This window comes from Elephas maximus, chromosome 7, assembly GCF_024166365.1.
Source record: "Elephas maximus indicus isolate mEleMax1 chromosome 7, mEleMax1 primary haplotype, whole genome shotgun sequence".
NCBI classification, from domain to species: Eukaryota; Metazoa; Chordata; class Mammalia; order Proboscidea; family Elephantidae; genus Elephas; species Elephas maximus.
The window spans coordinates 44,585,474-44,602,976 of record NC_064825.1 but is presented as its reverse complement, the minus strand read 5'-3'; the positions used below and the strand labels follow the sequence as shown (position 1 = coordinate 44,602,976).

Here is a 17,503-nt window from a genome sequence, read left to right as displayed (position 1 = left end):
CAAAACTAAAAGCCACTGTTATGCATAGTTGTAGCTATAAAATTACAATTCTATCTAACATCTATATGGCTCAATTTCTCACATTCACTTTCACACTAATTCTGTGAGTTAGGCATTATTTATGTTTTCCAAATGAAAAAAATATAGAGATCTAAATAAGTGTTCAAGTGAGGAAGAAGTCAATTCCAACTTTGTGAGAATCAGGGAAGGAATAAAGAAAGCTGGGCCTTGAAAAAAAAGGTAAGATATAGGCAGGCAGATGAAGGTAAAAGCCATGCATATTTTAGCATTTATCATACCCAAGAGATTCAAAAGGCAGATCCAATTAAACAAAAAAAAAAAGGAAATGCTCTTGCCAGCCTCTGTTGGTACTTTAGACAGTCTGAAAGGGAAAGGAACACTGGAGTGGGCTGGGAGTAAAAAAGTAGAAGAAGAAAGCCCCATAACTAGAATGAATTCCCAATGCTGCATGCAAATTTTCTAACCCTGACTCCATGAATAAGAGCCAAGACATAATGGACTTCTTATAACTAAAACAGATCAATTTTTGAGAATTAATCAATACCACACAAAATATTAATGATCAATGAACCTCTGGTTGTTTCTAAACTTACAATGCTATTCCTAGAGAGAGAGTGGATCATCTGAGGTGCCAAGCACATAAATGATTTTCCCCCATCTCAAACACTAAGAGGATGGGAGAAGAGGAAGTCACTCATTAGAGAAAAAGCCTAAAACAAGAGCAGAAAAATGTAGTACATTATGTTAATAAATTTATGATGGCAAAGGGAAATGAATATTCAGGCACAGGTGACTCAACACCGGATAAACTCTGATCTCACAGCTTCAGTAAAAAAGCATTATCTTCCAAAGTCTGCAACATCCTGACCATCTGACACAAAGTTTCATCAGAAAGTATTTTTTCTAGTTCAAACTGTGGACTTCAGTCAGGGTTTTCTTAGAGCGAAGAAGATAAAAGAGATATTGAAGCAATCCAAAAGCATATTTCTAGTGCCCCAAAGTTTAGTCTGATGGAGTTTAAAAGGCAATACAATATAATGGCAAAAGTACATTTAGAATTTAAAAACGTGGTCCTAAATCAATATTTAGCCAATGGCTAATGTTATGCCTTTGAACAAGCCAAGACTTCTATAGTCCCCAGTCTCCTAACTGATAAAATGGGAATATATAACTTACAGGACTGCTGTGAAGACTGAACAAAATAACAGCTATTATTATTTTCCCCCTATGAATTCAAAATGTAAATGTAAATCTGTGTTCACTAATCTTTTTCTTTTTAATTGTGCTTTAAGTGAAAGTTTACAAACCAAGTCAGTCTCTCATGCAAAAACTTATATACACCTTACTATATACTCCTAGTTGCTCTCCCTTAAATGAGACAGCACACTCCTTCCCTCCACTCTCTTTTTGTGTCCATTTGGCCAGCTTCTGACCCCCTCTGCCCTCTCATCTTTTCTAGAGACAGGAGCTGCCCACATAGTCTCGTGTATCTACTTGATCCAAGAAGCTCGCTCTTCACTAGTATCATTTTCTATAGTCGTGTCCAATCCCTATCTGTAGAGTTGGTTTTCAGAATGGTTCCTGTCTTGGGCTAACAGAAAGTCTGGGGACCATGACCTCTAGGGTCCTTCTAGTCTCAGTCAGGCCATTAAGTCTGGTCTTTTTACAAGAATTTGGGGTCTGCATCCCACTGCTCTCCTGCTCCCTCAGGGGTTCTCTGTTGTGTTCCCTGTCAGGGCACTCATGGGTTGTAGCCAGGCACCATCTAGTTCTTCTGGTCTCAAGCTGACGTAGTCTCTGGTTTATGTGGCCCTTTCTGTCTCCTGGGTTCATAATTACCTTGTGTCTTTGGTATTCTTCATTCTCCTTTGCTCCAGGTGGGTTGAGACCAATTGATGCATCTTAGATGGCTGTTTGCCAGCATTTAAGACCCCAGACGCCACTCTCCAAAGTTGGATGCAGAATGTTTTCTTAATAGATTTTATTATGCCAGTTGACTTAGACGTCCCCTGAAACCATGGTTTCCAAACCCCCGCCCCTGCTACACTGGCCTTCAAAGCATTCAGTTTATTCAGGAATCTTCTTTGCTTTTGGTTTAGTCCAGTTGTGTTGACCTCTCCTGTATTGTGTGTTGTCTTTCCCTTCACCTAAAATAGTTCTTATCTACTATCTAGTTAGTGAAAACCCCTCTCCCTCCCTCCCTCCCCACTCTCGTAACCATCAAAGAATATTTTCTTCTCTATTCAAACTATTTTTCGAGTTCTTATAATAGTGGTCTCAAATATTGTGTGAGACCACTATTATAAGAACTCAAAAAATAGTTTAAACACAGAAGGAAAAAAAAAAAATTTTTTTAAAGGAAGATTCATTTGACAAGTTTCCTTAGTGCAATATACCTCAAAGGAAATCACAATGAAAGATTTAAATCAAGGTCTCAGAATTTCATACAAACACTAAGACCAAAATCCTAAAGTATTGGTACTGTGTCTCATTAACATGAAAAAAGCTTAAACTTACATGTCTTACAGGGTATTAAGTGAAACTAGAATTAGCAAACATGCCAAATGTTTCGCTTTTAATTGTAGACACAGGTCTTATATTTGAGTTTTAGTGTTGAATGTAATGTGGTATAAAAGCAACATTTAACATAATTCAACTGCTTTAAACTAAATATACTTACTCCTTAAGTACATCCTACAACTAACTGGAGAAAAGCTGAAAATTATTTAACAGTTATAGTTTACTCAAACTTCGTTGTTAAACCTAGATGAATGTTTTGTGTTCAAAAATAATGAACCTGAAATCTTTTTAAAACAATCCTGATTTCCTCTTAGGGTAAGAGTAAATTGCAAGCTTGTACTGTGAAACTGTTAAACTTAAGTTTGTTTTCTCAAAAAAAAAATTTTTTTTGACCAAACAAAAAAGAGCAGCCTTAATGGAGAGAAATCTTAACTCTCACAGCAATATATTAATTACAAAACACTCCTATATCCTCTGCTGAAAAACTAAAGCTGCCTGAGTGGATATGGACTGGAATTGAGGTCTGTCAGTTACTAGAGGCAAAACCTTGAATAAGTTCCTTTCACCAGTCCGAACCTCTGCTTCCATATTTCTGAAACAGAGATACCAGCCACCATCTTACATGGTTATTTTGAGGACTGGAGAAAACATGTTAAACATCTCACATAGTGCTTAATACCTAACAGGTGTCCAATACTGTAGGCCACTGTTAATAAGTTTACAGCCTCCTAGTAACTAATTAGGGAGCCCTGGTGGAACAAAGTTTAAGTGCTTGGCTGTTAACCAAAAGGCTGGTGGTTCAAACCTACCCAGTGGCTCTGCAGGAGAAAGAACTGGCTATCTGCTTCCATAAAGATTACTGCCTAGAAGACCCTACGAGGCCGTTGTACTGTGTCACCTGGGGTCGCTATAAATCAGAATCTACTCAATGGCACACAACAATAATTAACAAATCATATTTTTCAAAGGTTTAATTCAGTATTTTATTTAGTTGCTTCTTAATCCTGTAAACTAGGTAGAGCAACTGTTACTATCGCCATTTTACAATTGGGACAAAAGGCAAAGAGATAAAATTACAAGGTCATGCAGTGACATAGAGACTAAATTAAGGTCTCCTGCCTTTCCCAGGGTTTCACTACTCTCCCACCCTAAATAACAATATTATCCCTTAAAAATTAAAATGACATCTATGAAAAATAGTTGATAACCTTAAAAGTCTCTTTACTATAACCAAAAAACACACACACACACACACACACCCCTTTCTGGTTATGGTTTAGAAAGTTAAAAAAGGGGGAAAATAAAATTCATTAAAAGCAGCAACAGAATTAAGGAGAGTTGTCTCAAATTGGCAACTGCTGATTCTGCCTTGATTTGCCCCCAGCAAAGCCACCTTTTTAAATTAAAAAAAAAAAAAAAAAAAGTCTGCTTATCAAAATGGTGCTTGTTTGACAAACTAGTCCTAAACTGAGAAAGAGAAAAAATAGGAGGGCAACTCTCACCCACCTTTATGATCATGCATCACTTTTTTATCCTACTATTTTATCCCTTGGTTTTAGCACTTCTCACATCATGTTGTAATCATCTCCTTAAGGGCTTGGACCATTCAATGTATATCTGAACATCCTGCCCCAGCACAGGACCTAGCACACATGGAAAGGGCTCAGAAAATGTTTACAAGTGGGTGAACAAATGAAACCACTTTCCCAGAGGGAAACTAGGAAAGGAGAAAACTAAGCATGGGCTAACAAGAAAGTGAAAGAAACAAAGCATTTGAAGAGCTTCATAAGGAAGAGAAACATTTGTGTCGAGTCTAACAGGCCCTTGTATGGCTTTAACTTAAGAATCACTGAAGAAAGGCAAAAACCACAGGAGATCCGGAAAAGGCAGTTTGAAGTTAAAAGGCTCAAAAGCTAGGGTGCTTAGTTAGACTTGCAAAACGACGTTGCAAATTTCCAAGAAGCAATTCTGGTGTAGGATAATCCAACTGCAGTTTTCAGGTCTCGGCCGAAAAATCCTGCAGGCTTTGGTAGAGAAAGGTAGACATAAGAAGGAGAAAAAAACTCAGCCTAAAATTAATCTTAAAAAATGTTGGGATCCATTTGGATTTGCATATTGGACTGTGGCTCCTCTTCATTCCAGGAACTACTCTTGAATAAGACTCCAATGTAGCAACTGGAGTTAAATCATCTTACAGAACTCATTCAGCAAATATTTGCCATGCTTACTAAAAGGCAGTCACTATTCCAAATACTGGGATCAAAGCAGTGAACAAAACAGGCAAAATTCTCTGCTTTCACACAGTTTTCATTCTAGTGGCAAAAGATAGAATAGGATAAAACCCATGCTGCCAAGTCATAGTGACCTTATAGGACAGATTAGAACTGCCCCATAGAGTTTCCAAGGAGTGCCTCATGGATTCCAACTGCCAGCCTTTTGGTTAGCAGCCATAGCTCTTAACCATTACACCACCAGGGTTTCCCTAGAATAGGATAGGATAGGATATATGTCAGTTGGTAATTGCTATGAGATATAAACGGTAGAAGGGGGTGGCAGAGTGCTGGTCTCATCAAGGACAGGTCTTCTAATCCAGTGGTTCTCAAACCGTGGCAGGCATCAGAACCACCTGGAAGACATGTTAAAACAAGATAGGGTACCACTAAAAACTTCCCTCAGGTTATGTTGATGCTGCCGTTCCAGGGACCACACTTAAAAAACCAATTGCTCTAACCCAAAAGATGGGGTAACCCCTACCTCATTAGCCTTAACTTGCTTCTTCATTTATCCGTTTGTTCATTCATTTGAACGGTTATTCAGGAACTTTTCTAGGCACTGGTGACACAGACGTATAAAACAGGCTCTGCTATCAAGAAATTCACATGCTAATGGAAAAGAAGACACAAATTCAAATCATTGAAATAGAGTGCTATAGTGGGCTATAAGAATGGTATGAACATGAGCCAGAGGCTGGAAGAACAACCCTTCTATGGGGAGAATAAGAGGAGAGACTATAGGACTTCTTCCCAGAGGCCCATTAAGGGCATCTCCACAGTGAGGTATGGGTAAACCCGTTGCCATGGAATCTATTCCGACTCAGAGTGACCCTATAGGACAGAGTAGGGTTTTCAAGGAGCACCTAGTGGATTCGAACTGATGACCTTTTGGATAGCAGCCAAACTCTTAACAACTACACCACAGGAGTTTCCGAGGAATGGGTCTCAAACCCAAAACCCACTGCCATCGAGTCAATTCCAACTCCCAGTGACCCTATAGGACAGAGTAGAACTGCCCCATAGAGCTTCCAAGGAGCGCCTGGTGGATTCAAACTGCCGACCTTTTGGTTAGCAGCCGTAGCACTTAACCACTACGCCACCAGGGTTTCCAAGGAATGGGTAGGAGGCAGGAATTCCAGACAGAAAGCAAGGCACATGCAAAAGCAGGGATGAGAGGGAAAAACGGCAAGGAAGTTATAAACAGCGAGGCTGGTAGGCAGTGGTCTGTTTTCTGGGAACTTGTTTCATATTGCCACCACCACCAGGTCCTGTAAAGTCCTACTCATGGTGAACCCAGGTGTGTCAGAGTAGAACTGTGCTTCCGAGGGTTTTTAGTGGCTGATTTTTCAGAAGTAGATCACCAGGCCTTTCTTCCAAGGAGCCTCTGGGTGTACCCAAACTGCTAACCCTTTGATTAACAGCCAAGGGAGTTAACCGTTTGCAATTCCATGTTGTTGCTGCTGGGTGCCGTTGAGTTGATACCAAACCCATGTGACAGAGCAGGGTTTTCTTGGCTGCAATCTTTACAGAAGCAGATCATCAGGTCTTTCTCCTGCAGAGCCACTGGGTGGGTTTGAACTGCCTACCTTCCAGTTAGCAGCCAAATGCTTAACCATTATACCACCGAAAAAAACAAATCCATTTCCATCAAGTCTATTCCGACTCATAGCGACCCTGTAGGACAGAGAAGAACTGCCTCATAGGGCTTCCAAGGCTGTAACCTTTACGGAAGCAGACTGTCACATCTTTCTTATGAGGGGCACCTGGTGAGTTCAAACAGCTGACTTTCTGGTTAGCTGCCAAGCTCTTAACCACTGTGCCACCAAGGCTCCTACTGCAGCCACCAGGGTGCCCTAATTCTACGTTTAGAAGTCTGAAATTTATCTTTAGCCAATGAGCAGTGCGGGAACTGACGTGATCAGGTTTTTGTTTTACGAAGATCACTCTGGAAGGACAGGGCAGTGATTCCTCCAAGCCTAACACTGATGGAAAAAACACTGATAACACGTGCTTAGTAGATGTATGTTGAATTGAACTGAAAAAGCTTTTAATCAAGTCCCCTCTTATGGATGAGAGTCACGGCAGGACTGACTGTGGCCAGGACAAGACTTGAAAAACAGGTCCAGCGGCCTCGATTATTGCATATCAGGTCCTGTACAAGTGGAGTCCCCCAGAGATTAGGGCAGGCCTTTATTGTTTACAGGTCTACCTCACCCACTAGACTTTGAGCTTTTTTGAAGACAGGGAATGTCTTAAAAAGACTCTGAATCTACAAAGCCCTACCAGGAGGCCTGGAACACAGCACCTCTCCCGACTCCAGTTATGTTGGATAAATGAATAACCAAATGGGCAAATTTACCAGATAGGCCATGAGCTTATGCAGGTAAGGGTATGGGTAAGCTTCAGAGAATGTTTCAGGGTTCATGTTCCTGAAACCCTGCTTGAGAGAGTTTCTAGTTGAGGTGCGGTAGCTTTCATATGTACCTGATCTAGGATTCCCCACACAGGCACAAAAAATGTTAGAAGAGCTGTGGTAGAAATCCTATCAGGTCTGTGAGGGCCCCAGTGGGGAGAAATCAGTTCTGCCAGAGGGCACAGAGAGGTAGATGCCGGCAAAGACCTCACATTTGGGGGATTCTTCAGTTGAGTCTTGAAAGCTAAGTAGGTGTTTGCTACCTGCCTGTTTCTAGGCCTAAAAAGCACACTCCTGGAACACTAAGTCTAGGAGTGACCTGCTCAAGGTTACACAGGTAAGAAGTGAAATCACAGGTAAGAAGGCTGAGGTGTCTCTGTACTGTTTCCTCCTGACAGAGAGCCCAGAAACACAGGAGGCAAATTTAAAGATTTTTTTTTCAGGTACAACTCTTAAAAGAAAACTAACTAGTTTGAATGTTTATTGGTAACCACAGTACTGACCCCGCCTTTCACCTTTCACAGTTTTGGAAATAAAGCGTAAGACAGTTATCCAAAAGGTTTAAAAAAACAGCAAGCAATTTGCTCACAACACCTATAAACACCCAGTACTTCTCAAGTGATTCTATTCTTCCAAAACACTCCCAGTGACGTCTGCTGTTAAAATATTCAAGATAGTAAAGGCTATAATAATCATGTCTTTTGAAACGTAATAACGAACATAAAATAACTATAATTCTCCTTTCCCCGTGTTTTAAACTTTACAAGTCGGCGTATTCCCGGGGTGGGGGAGGGGCTGCATAAGACAAGTACCAGCCAGTTCCATTTTTCAAGGAGTTGAACCCTAACCTGGACGGGATTACTTTTTTCCACAGAGAAAGACTGCGTCGCCCCTTTGCTAGGCTACCTTGTCGGGGGTCATGGTTAGCGCCGGAGAGACCACAGAGTTTGGGAGAGAGTCGGTCCCGGACCAGGACCTGTCGGGTCTCCCGGCCCCCCGCCCCCCTCGTCCTCCCCCTGGTCCCCCGGAGTCTGAGACCGGCGGCCGCGCTGGTCCATGCACAGGGGGCCTTTGTTGGTCCGACCGGAGCGGCGAGCCTCGCTGGGCGGCGCCCCGGCCTCACCTTACCTGGCGCCCCCTCCCGCCTGGCCCCCTCGCAGGGAATGAACGGGCCTCGGGCCCCCACCTCAGGCTGCCTGCCCGCGTCCCGCGCGCCGCACCGCCCCGCCCCCGCGCCCCAGCCTGCGAAGCCCGCGACACCTGGGGTACCGGGGAGGAGGCCGGCTCTCACCTTCCACGCTCGCTCTGCACGACTCGGCTCCTCCTCCTCCTCCTCCTCCTCTACCCCCGCAGCGGCGGCAGAGCCGGGCAGGGAGCGCGCGAGTGAGCGCGAGCGACCGCTCCACTTTCGGCCTCAAGCCGCCGCCGCTTGGCACTCGGCGCCTCCTCCACCCCGGCTCGCGCCAGGGAGTCCCCTCAGGGCAGGGGATCTGCGAAGAAGGGGACGGTGAAGTGGGCGGGAGGGAGCTGGGCGAGGCCGATGAAGGGGGTGTGGTGGGGGTGGAGGATCGGTGGTCTGAGGGAGGCGGGATGTGAGGGGCCTCGGGTGGCCTCTGAGGGAGGTGGGAAGTCGACGGGAGATTCTCTGTGGAGGATCCTGAGAGCCGGGCGCTCGGTGAGGAGGGGATGAGTCTGTGGAGTAGGATGGCCGAACCGGTAAGGGAGGTGCGATGGACCGCGAAGGGGGAGAGAGGATGTGGGCGAAGCCGAGAGGGGGCGTCTACTGTGCAGCCGGCACCTTTCGGCTCCAGCTGCAGCCCCAACGGGACAGCCTCCCCCGCCCGCAGCCTCTATTGTACACCACCCGCCACCGGGCTGGTCCCAACCGCCTCTCCCACCAGCCCCCCTTCCTCCGTGGGGCGGTGGCGCCGGCGGAGCCCAGCCCACCCCGCCTCCTGCAGGTGGGAGGGGGCGGGGAGGGCTGGACAGACCCGCGTCGGCAAGGCCAACCCAAGCTAAGGGGCGGGCGAGCCGCTGGGGTGACGTCATCGGCGCATGACGCCAGAAGCTGGGAATCACCCGGGTGCCTCATGACGTCATAGCACCCACGAAGAGCCTCTAGGCCTGCACTCTCTGACTCCATTCACACAGCCTTTATCTGGTAAGGTTTGGGGATGACTTTTGGGGGCGTTAGTGGTGTAGTCAGGGTCGGATAAGACAGCCTAACCCCTGGGCCTGGGGTCCCTCTCAGGTTACGAAGCATCACTGTCACCGTCACCCGCATCCTTTAGCATAGCCAGAAGCTGAATTTGAAAACACTCCGATCTTGTGTGATCTCAGCCAGACTTTTTGTTGTTGTTGTTCGTTTTGTGTGTTGCGGGGTGGAGGGAAAGACAGAGACTATGGTAGTGGAGAAGTTTGAACTAGCGTGAACTGACATAGAAAATAATGGGCTCCACTTCCTGTTTTTCTCCCACCATGGATCCTGTGTTTCCCAGTGCCTCACGGACAGGATCACTGGCATGCCCCACTGTACTTCAGCATATCCAAAACTGAGACAGTGTTAGCGGCTAAGAGTCTGGATCCAGATTGCCTTGCTTCACATTCCAGCTCTATGCATGTTAATGATAGGACCTGAACATTTCTAAGCCACAGTTTCTCCATAATAATTAGTTTCTGTGTATTCTTAACTTGGTCTTTCTAAACTTCAGTTTTACGATAATAACAGTAACTACAATTTAGGTCATATTAAGTTCTTTAGAGTGTCGGCTGTTATTATCGTCTTTCCCCAAAGTTGCTACCAGTGGCCTCACTAGGGTTGATGTCACCCAGTGCGGTATCTCGTGGTGTCACTACCACCCTCCCCCTCTGCAGGCTAGCGAACCCCCTCCGGTGGGCGGAACGGCCCCACTCCGCCCCCATTCCCTACCCCAGAGCAGAGTTGGGTGCCACGTCGCACTGCCGACAGCCACTCCTCTAGGCCTGCCCCTTCCAGCTCCACCCCTGCCTGCGCGGCCTGCCCTTTCCGGTCCCACCCCTGAGGCTCCGCGCAATTTCTCGCTCCTATTGGCCAAGGTAGAGACCGTGTTCTCGGCCCAACAGGCAGGTGACATGGTGGGGTGACGGGTGGGGTGATGAGTTACCATACTGAGTGACGGGTGTCATCAACCAACCCTAGTTACACAACTGCTTTGGTGGCCCCTCCCCCGGCAACTCTGGCACACTCGCCGCCGATCTTGCCGTCATTTTAGTGTCACCCCTTCTGACAGTGTCACGAGGTGCAATCCACACCCACCTAGTGACGCCGCTTCTTGCTATTTCTCTTAAGTTCCTTCCAAGTCTCAGTGAGTGGACCACTTTCCAGCAGTTGCCTAAGCCGGAAACCTGGACATAGATCCCCATTCTTCCTCTCTCAATATCTATATGAAATTGGTCACCAAGTCCTTTAGTCTCCTAAATATTTCTCAAGTCCTTGCTCTTCACCCCACTACCAGTGCCTGGGCAACTAGAGAAGACTTCAGTCCCTCTAAATGCAATCTATTCTTCTCACTGGTCACCAGAGGAGTCTTTCTAAATAACAAATTTGATGATGCCTTCCCTTATTTAAACCCTCCAAATGGATTTTATTTCTTTCAGGATTAAGTTTAAACTCCTTAACTTGGCTTTTCACAACCTGACTGCTTACAACCAGCCTTTCTAGCTTCATCTCACCGTATATGTTTTGCTCCAGCCACTCTGAAATACTACTCAGTGTTCTTTGACCAAACCTTATTTTTTCACATCTGTGAGCCCTTCCCTCCTTATCAGGCCTGCCAACACCTATTCATTCTACGAAGTTCAATACAAATGTCATGTTCATTAATTCATTTAACCAATATTTCTAAATAGTTTCTTTGAGACTTCAAATGCTATGATCCTATAGTACTTCCATAAGAGCCCTGGTGTTGAAATGGTTAAGTGCTCTGTTGCTAACAGGAAGGTTGGCAGTGGTTGGAATGTATGTGCTGGTCTGCGGGAGGAAAAATCTGGCTATCTGCTCCCATAAAGATTACAGCCTTGGAAGCCCTGTGGGGCAGTTCTACTCTATCCTGTAGGATCACTATGAGTTGGAATTGACTCGACAGCACACAGCAACGACATATAGCACTTCCATGCCTTTTAGGGCACGTAATGCACGGTGTGGTAACTGTATTTGTGTATCTGATCCTTGAGCTCCTTGAGAGCAAGTCATAGTTCTATCTGTGATGTGGTAGCATCAGACCTAGTCTACATTCAGGAAGAGAGAGAATGAAGATCAGCCCAAAACTGATTCCTGTGAGGTGGAGGTCAGAGATACCTCCAACTCCCCAAACTTTTATCCAATTCTGACACCAGCCGTCCCTCCACGGCATTCTTTACTTCTCTGCTAGTTTTGATAATTCATTGCAATGGCCATGCAGAACTCCAGACCATACTCACAACTATGGGGTTTGTTAGGGAAGTAACAGATTACAATTCAGGATCATGATCAACTTGGAAGTAACAGGATACATCTCAGGACACCTCTTCAGTCAGGACAGCTTCCGACCAAAACAGCTCTCAACTTCTTCTACAGCCACACCCACAGGCAGGCCTCGCTTTTGCCCTCTGCCACCAGCCTCTCACTCGGGCCTGGCCTCTGCCCTGCTTGGGCAAATGTTACAGCTCTTTAGCTCCACTGATAAGTGCCCAGAGGCACCCTACTTCACCAGGAAGCCTCCTGCCTAGAGGCACTCAGCTCTCTCACTCCTTGGGTCACCCAGCCCACTGCAGCTGTCTGCTGGCCCTTTGCCTCTGCTGTCTTGTGCTGCTGCTATCTCTCCAGGTCTCTTGCCATCTTCAGTGTTACAGCTCTCTCTGTCTCCTAGGTCTAGGAGGCTCTCAGAGCAGGGACTCCAGGTCCAAAGAATGCGCTCTGCTTCTTGTTCTTCTTTTTTGATGGTAACGAAGTTCCCCCAACCTCTGTGGGATTGGCTCTTTTAAGCCTAGTGGGATGGCACAACTGACCATTCCCCTTGGTAGGCCATAGGCACCTTATTTACATAGTTGCTGTCCAATCCCTATAAGAGTTTTACACACCTTATTTGAGTAGTCCCAGCCAATCATTTTGTGGGAGTTAAGAGACCATGGCCAAAAAGACCATATAAAAAGAGAAACCTATTGCCCTGTACTATCCATATCCCCAGATCCAAAAACAGTGCCTGACACATAGTAGGAATCAATATGTTGTTAAAATGCATTTAATAAATGCCTATAGAGTGCTCTGGTGTGCCTGAGTGGTGCAAATAGTTAGCTGCTAACCAAAAGATTTAGCAGTTCAAACACAGAGGCACCTGAGAAGAAAGGACTAGTGGTCTGCTTCCAAAAGGTCACGGCCATGAAAACCCCATGGAGCACAGTTCTTCTCTCAACACATCATGAGTCAGAATCAACTTGATGGCAACTGGATTTTTTTAGTATAGTGCTTACTGTGTGCCAGATATTGTTCTAAGCACTTTACAAACGCTAACTCCTTTCAACTTCTAACAACTCTTTGATATAGATACTAGTATTATCCCCATCTTATTGATAAGGAAACAGGCACAGAAGGGTTAAGTAACTTACCAAAATCACACACTCAGTAAACTGATTCTAATCCAGGCTATTTTAGCACTGTCTCTGTGGTAAGCAGGATAATACCAAAACCCATAGCTGTTGACTCGATTCTGACTCAGTGAACTGTCCAATAAGGTTTCCAGGGACCAGCTGGGATAATGCTCCCAAAAAATGTTCACATCTGAATCCCTGGAACCTATGAATGTGTTACCTTCCATGTCAAAAGGAATCTTGCAGATGTGATTAAATTAAGGATTTGGGGATGCAGAGATTAGCCTAGCATATCCATGTGGATCCAGTGTAATCCTTAAAAGCGGAAAAGGGAGACAGAAGAGTGAGGAGAAAGAGATTTGGCTACAGAAGAGGAAATCAGAGTGATTTGATCTGAGAAGGACTCTACTTACTATTTGAGGATATAGGAAGAGGGCCACCAGCTAAGGAATATGGTTGGTCTCTAGAAGGTGGAAAACCCCTCCAGAAAGAAACAGAGCCCTACTGACACCTTGATTTTAGTGTAGTGAGACCTATTTTGGACTTCTGAGCTACAGAACTGTAAAGTAATAAATTTGTGTTGTTTTTTAAACCACTAAGTTTGTCATAATTTGTTGCAGCAGCAATAGGAAACTAATACAGTCTCCAATCAAGAGGCATCTGCTCTATGCTAACAAGTAGGAGGAGGCTACTTGCTAAAAATGCAAAGTTTCAGTTACCTCTACCCAAATGTCTCCATCCCAGGTCTCAGGGTCCCGCTTCATACCTACAGTACTTGGACTTTATCATAAGAGATTTGTTGAGGCATGTCTGCCACCCTATTACATTCTGGGCCTGATTTTCAGCACAGTTGTTCCCTCCAGCTTCAGGAGAGGAGGGTTTTATTTTGTTTTGTTTTAATTTTCCACAGAGGTCTTCTGGATTTCACAGCATGTCGTGAATTGATAGGTGGATTACCTAAACCTGAAATACTCTTTATTTGAGGCTTTTAAGATAGCTAACAAAATCCAGCCAACTAAGAAGTTATAATTAACATTACCCTCATATCATTCAAGTGCTAGAGCATTCACCACAGTGGTGATATCTTCTCCAAGAGGGTGCAAATTGGTTCTTGGGAGAGGGAGGACAAAAATAATCTTAGATATTACAATGGTTTATGGCCTTCAAAGCTCAACCCCAGTCAACAAAATTTCATTCTTTAGTATTTAATTTCTCTCACTAGGGAGAATTTAAATTATTCTCCTTAGAAGGGTAATAATGAAGAAAAAAAAAAGTTGAGAAACACTGCGCGAAGGCTATTCCATGATCTAATGTACTCCTGCCACTTGTACTTCTTCCAATCTACCACAACCAAAGAGCCTTAGTCACTGAGATTGTATAGCATGTCAGGGACTATCACTAGTTAACTTACTGTCAATAATGAAGTCCTTGTTGCCTCCTAATTAGTGAGTGATTCAGTTCTAGAACCCTATCCTGAAGGCCTTCTCTCCAGGGTCACTCCTGGTACCAGCTACCTAAGTTTGGGTTTCCCAAAGAGCACAACCTGGCGTAACAAAGTTTATTAAGAAAATGTTCTGCATCCCACTTTGGTGAGTGGCATCTAGGGTCTTAAAAGCTAGCAAGTGGCCATCTAAGATGCCTCAATTGCTCCCAACACACCTGGAGCAAAGGAGAATGAAGAACACCAAAGACACAAGGAAAATATTAGCCCCAGAGACAAAAAAGACCACATAAAACAGAGACTCCATCTGCCTGACACCAGAAGAACTAGATGGTGCCCAGCTACCACCAATGACCACCCTGACAGGAAACACAACAGAGAGTCCCTGACAGAGCAGGAAAAAAGTGGGGTGCAGAACTCAAATTCTAGTAAAAGACCAACTTAATGGTCTAACTGAGCCTGGTGGAACCCCAGAAGACATGGCCCCCAGACTATCTGTTAACCCAGAACTAAAACTATTCCTGGAGCCAACTCTTCAGACAAAGATTAGACTGGACTATAAGACATAAAATATTACTCATGAAGAGTGTGCTTCTTAAATGGGCAGCTCCTGTCTGGAGGCAAGATGAGAAGGCAGAAAGGGATAGCAGCTGGCTAATGGACACTGGAAATCCAGGGTGGAAAGGAGTGTGCTGTCACATTATAGGCATATAATGTGGGTCACATAACAATGTGTGTATAAATTTTTGTATGAGAAACTAACTTGAGCTGTAAACTTTCACCTAAAGTACAATTAAAAAAAAAAAAAAAGGCACAGCCTGACGTAAGTAGTTGGGTGCAGGAAATGATTCCGGGAAACAGAAGTGAGACAGAATGGAAAGCCAATGCATTGTTGAGAATATAACTTCTGCCAGAACCTCAGAGAAGCATACAGAATGCCTCCCAGAATAGACCACCTGAAAGACAGGAGGCTGGAGCATTTATCCACTAGCTTCCATCTCTCATTGGGTAAGGGTTGTCCCCAGGGCTGTTGACTCCTCTGAACTTCATGGCTTTGCTTGCAGGTTTAGGAAGCTCCCATAGATGTTAGAGAAGGCCCTGAGGCAGAGCAAGAAAACATGTCAGATGTACACTCGAGGTGACACACTAGCAGCATGAGGTGAGCTAGAACTGTCCATCACACCTGCAGCTGAAATCAGAGATGGGCCAAGGAAATGTGATGAGTACCAGAGGTATCTGCTGTGGACTCTAAACAGGTTCCATTTACAGGTTTACATCAAAAAAAGCTTTAGTAGAAAATGCCAAACCTGTTTTCCAAAATAATTGTATCGATTTACATTCCCACCGGCAAAGTATGAGACTTCAAGTTATCCCACATCGTCAACAATACTTGGTATTACTAGTCTTGATTATTTTATCCATTCTGGTGGGTATGTAGTGATACTGCATTGTTATTTTAATTTGCGTTCCTTTGACTAATAATGAGGTTGAGCACCTGTTCATAAGTTTATTGGTCATTTGGATATCCTCTTTTGTGGGGTATCTGTTTAGATCTTTTGCTCAAGTTTTAAAAATCAACTTTATTAAGGTATAATTTACATATGATAAAATATAACTATTTTATGGGGAAAAGACAGTCTTTTTAACAAACGGCACGGCAGAACTGGATATCCATCTGCAAAAAAATGAAACAGGTCCCATAGCTCACACCCTACACAAAACTTAATTCAAAATGGATCAAAGACCTAAATATAAAGCCAAAAACTCTGAAGTTCATAGAAGAAAAAATAGGACCAATGCTAGAGGCCCTAATTCGTGGCATTAACAGGATACAAACCATAACCAACAACACAAACTCCAGAAGATAAGCTAGATAACTGGAGTCTTCTAAAAATTGAACACTTATGTTCATCAAAAGACTTCACCAAAAGAGTAAAAAGAGAGCCTATGGGCTGGGAAAAAAAAAGTTGGCTGTTACAAATCAGACAAAGTTCTAATCTCTAAAATCTACAAAAATCCAATACCTCTACAACAAAAACACAATGGATAAATCTGGAAGGCATTATGCTAAGTGAAATAAGTTAATCACAAAAGGACAAATATTGTATGAGACCACTACTGTAAAAACTCATGAAAAGGTTTACACACAAAAAGAAACAATTTTTAATGGTTATAAGGGAGGGCAGGTGTGGGGATGGAAAAACTAGACAATAGATAAGTGCTAGCTTTGGTGGAGGGTAAGACAGTACACAATATTGGGGAAGCCAGCACAACTTGTACAAGGCAAGGTCATGGAAGCTCCATAAACACATCCAAACTTCCTGAGGGACCACACTACTGGGCTGAAGGCTATGCAGACCATGGTTTCGGGCAACATCTAGCTCAACTGGCATAACATCGTTTATAAAGAAAATGTTCTACACTCTTCTTTGGTGAGTAGGGTCTGGGGTCTTAAAAGCCTACGAGCGGCCCTCTAAGATCCGCCACTGGTCTCACCCCTTCGGGAGCAAAGAAGAATGAAGAAAACTAAAGATACAGGGGAAAGATTAGTCCAAAGAACTAATGGACCACATCTACCATGGCCTCTACCAGACTAAGTCCAGTACAGCTAGATGGTGCCCGGCTACCACCACTGACTGCTCTGACAGGGATCACAATAGAGGGTCCCAGGTAGAGCTGGAGAAAAATGTAGAACAAAATTCTAACTCACAAAGACCAGACTTACTGGCCTGACAGAGACTGGAGAAACCCTGGGAGTATGGCCCCCGGACACCCTCTTTGCTCAGTAATGAAGTCACTCCTGAAGTTCACCCTTCAGCCAAAGACTAGACAGGCCCATAAAACAAAACGAGACTAAAGGGGCACAACAGCCCAGGAGCAAGGACTTGAATGCAGGAAGGTACAGGAAAGCTGATAACAGGGAACCCAAGGTCGAGAAGGGAGGCTGTTGACATGTCGTGGGGTTTTTAACCAATGTTATAAAACAATATGCATACTAACTATTTAATGAGAAACTAGTTCTGTAAACCTTCATCTAAAGTACAATTTTAAAAAAAGAAAAAAGCACACCTATTTTAGGTGTTCAGCTTGATGAGTTACAACAAATACATATACCAATGTAACCACTACCACACCTCATCTGACCCAGAAAGTTCCCTTGTGCCCCTTTGCAGTCAATCTCCCTCACAGGCAGTCAATGATATGCTTTCCGTCACTATAAATTAGTTTTGT

General features: G+C 44.2%; 1 protein-coding gene across 2 annotated transcripts in view; it reads right to left on the bottom strand.

The window, feature by feature from the left end:
• PAK1 (p21 (RAC1) activated kinase 1) overlaps positions 1-9,062 on the bottom strand; it is a 361,730-nt gene extending 352,668 nt beyond the window's left edge. For both annotated transcript variants that reach the window (XM_049889732.1, XM_049889733.1), the window contains exon 1: positions 8,519-9,062. The gene's annotated coding sequence lies outside the window, so the exon portion shown is untranslated. The remainder of the gene's footprint in view (positions 1-8,518) is intronic.
• Between the last annotated feature and the right edge of the window lie 8,441 nt (positions 9,063-17,503).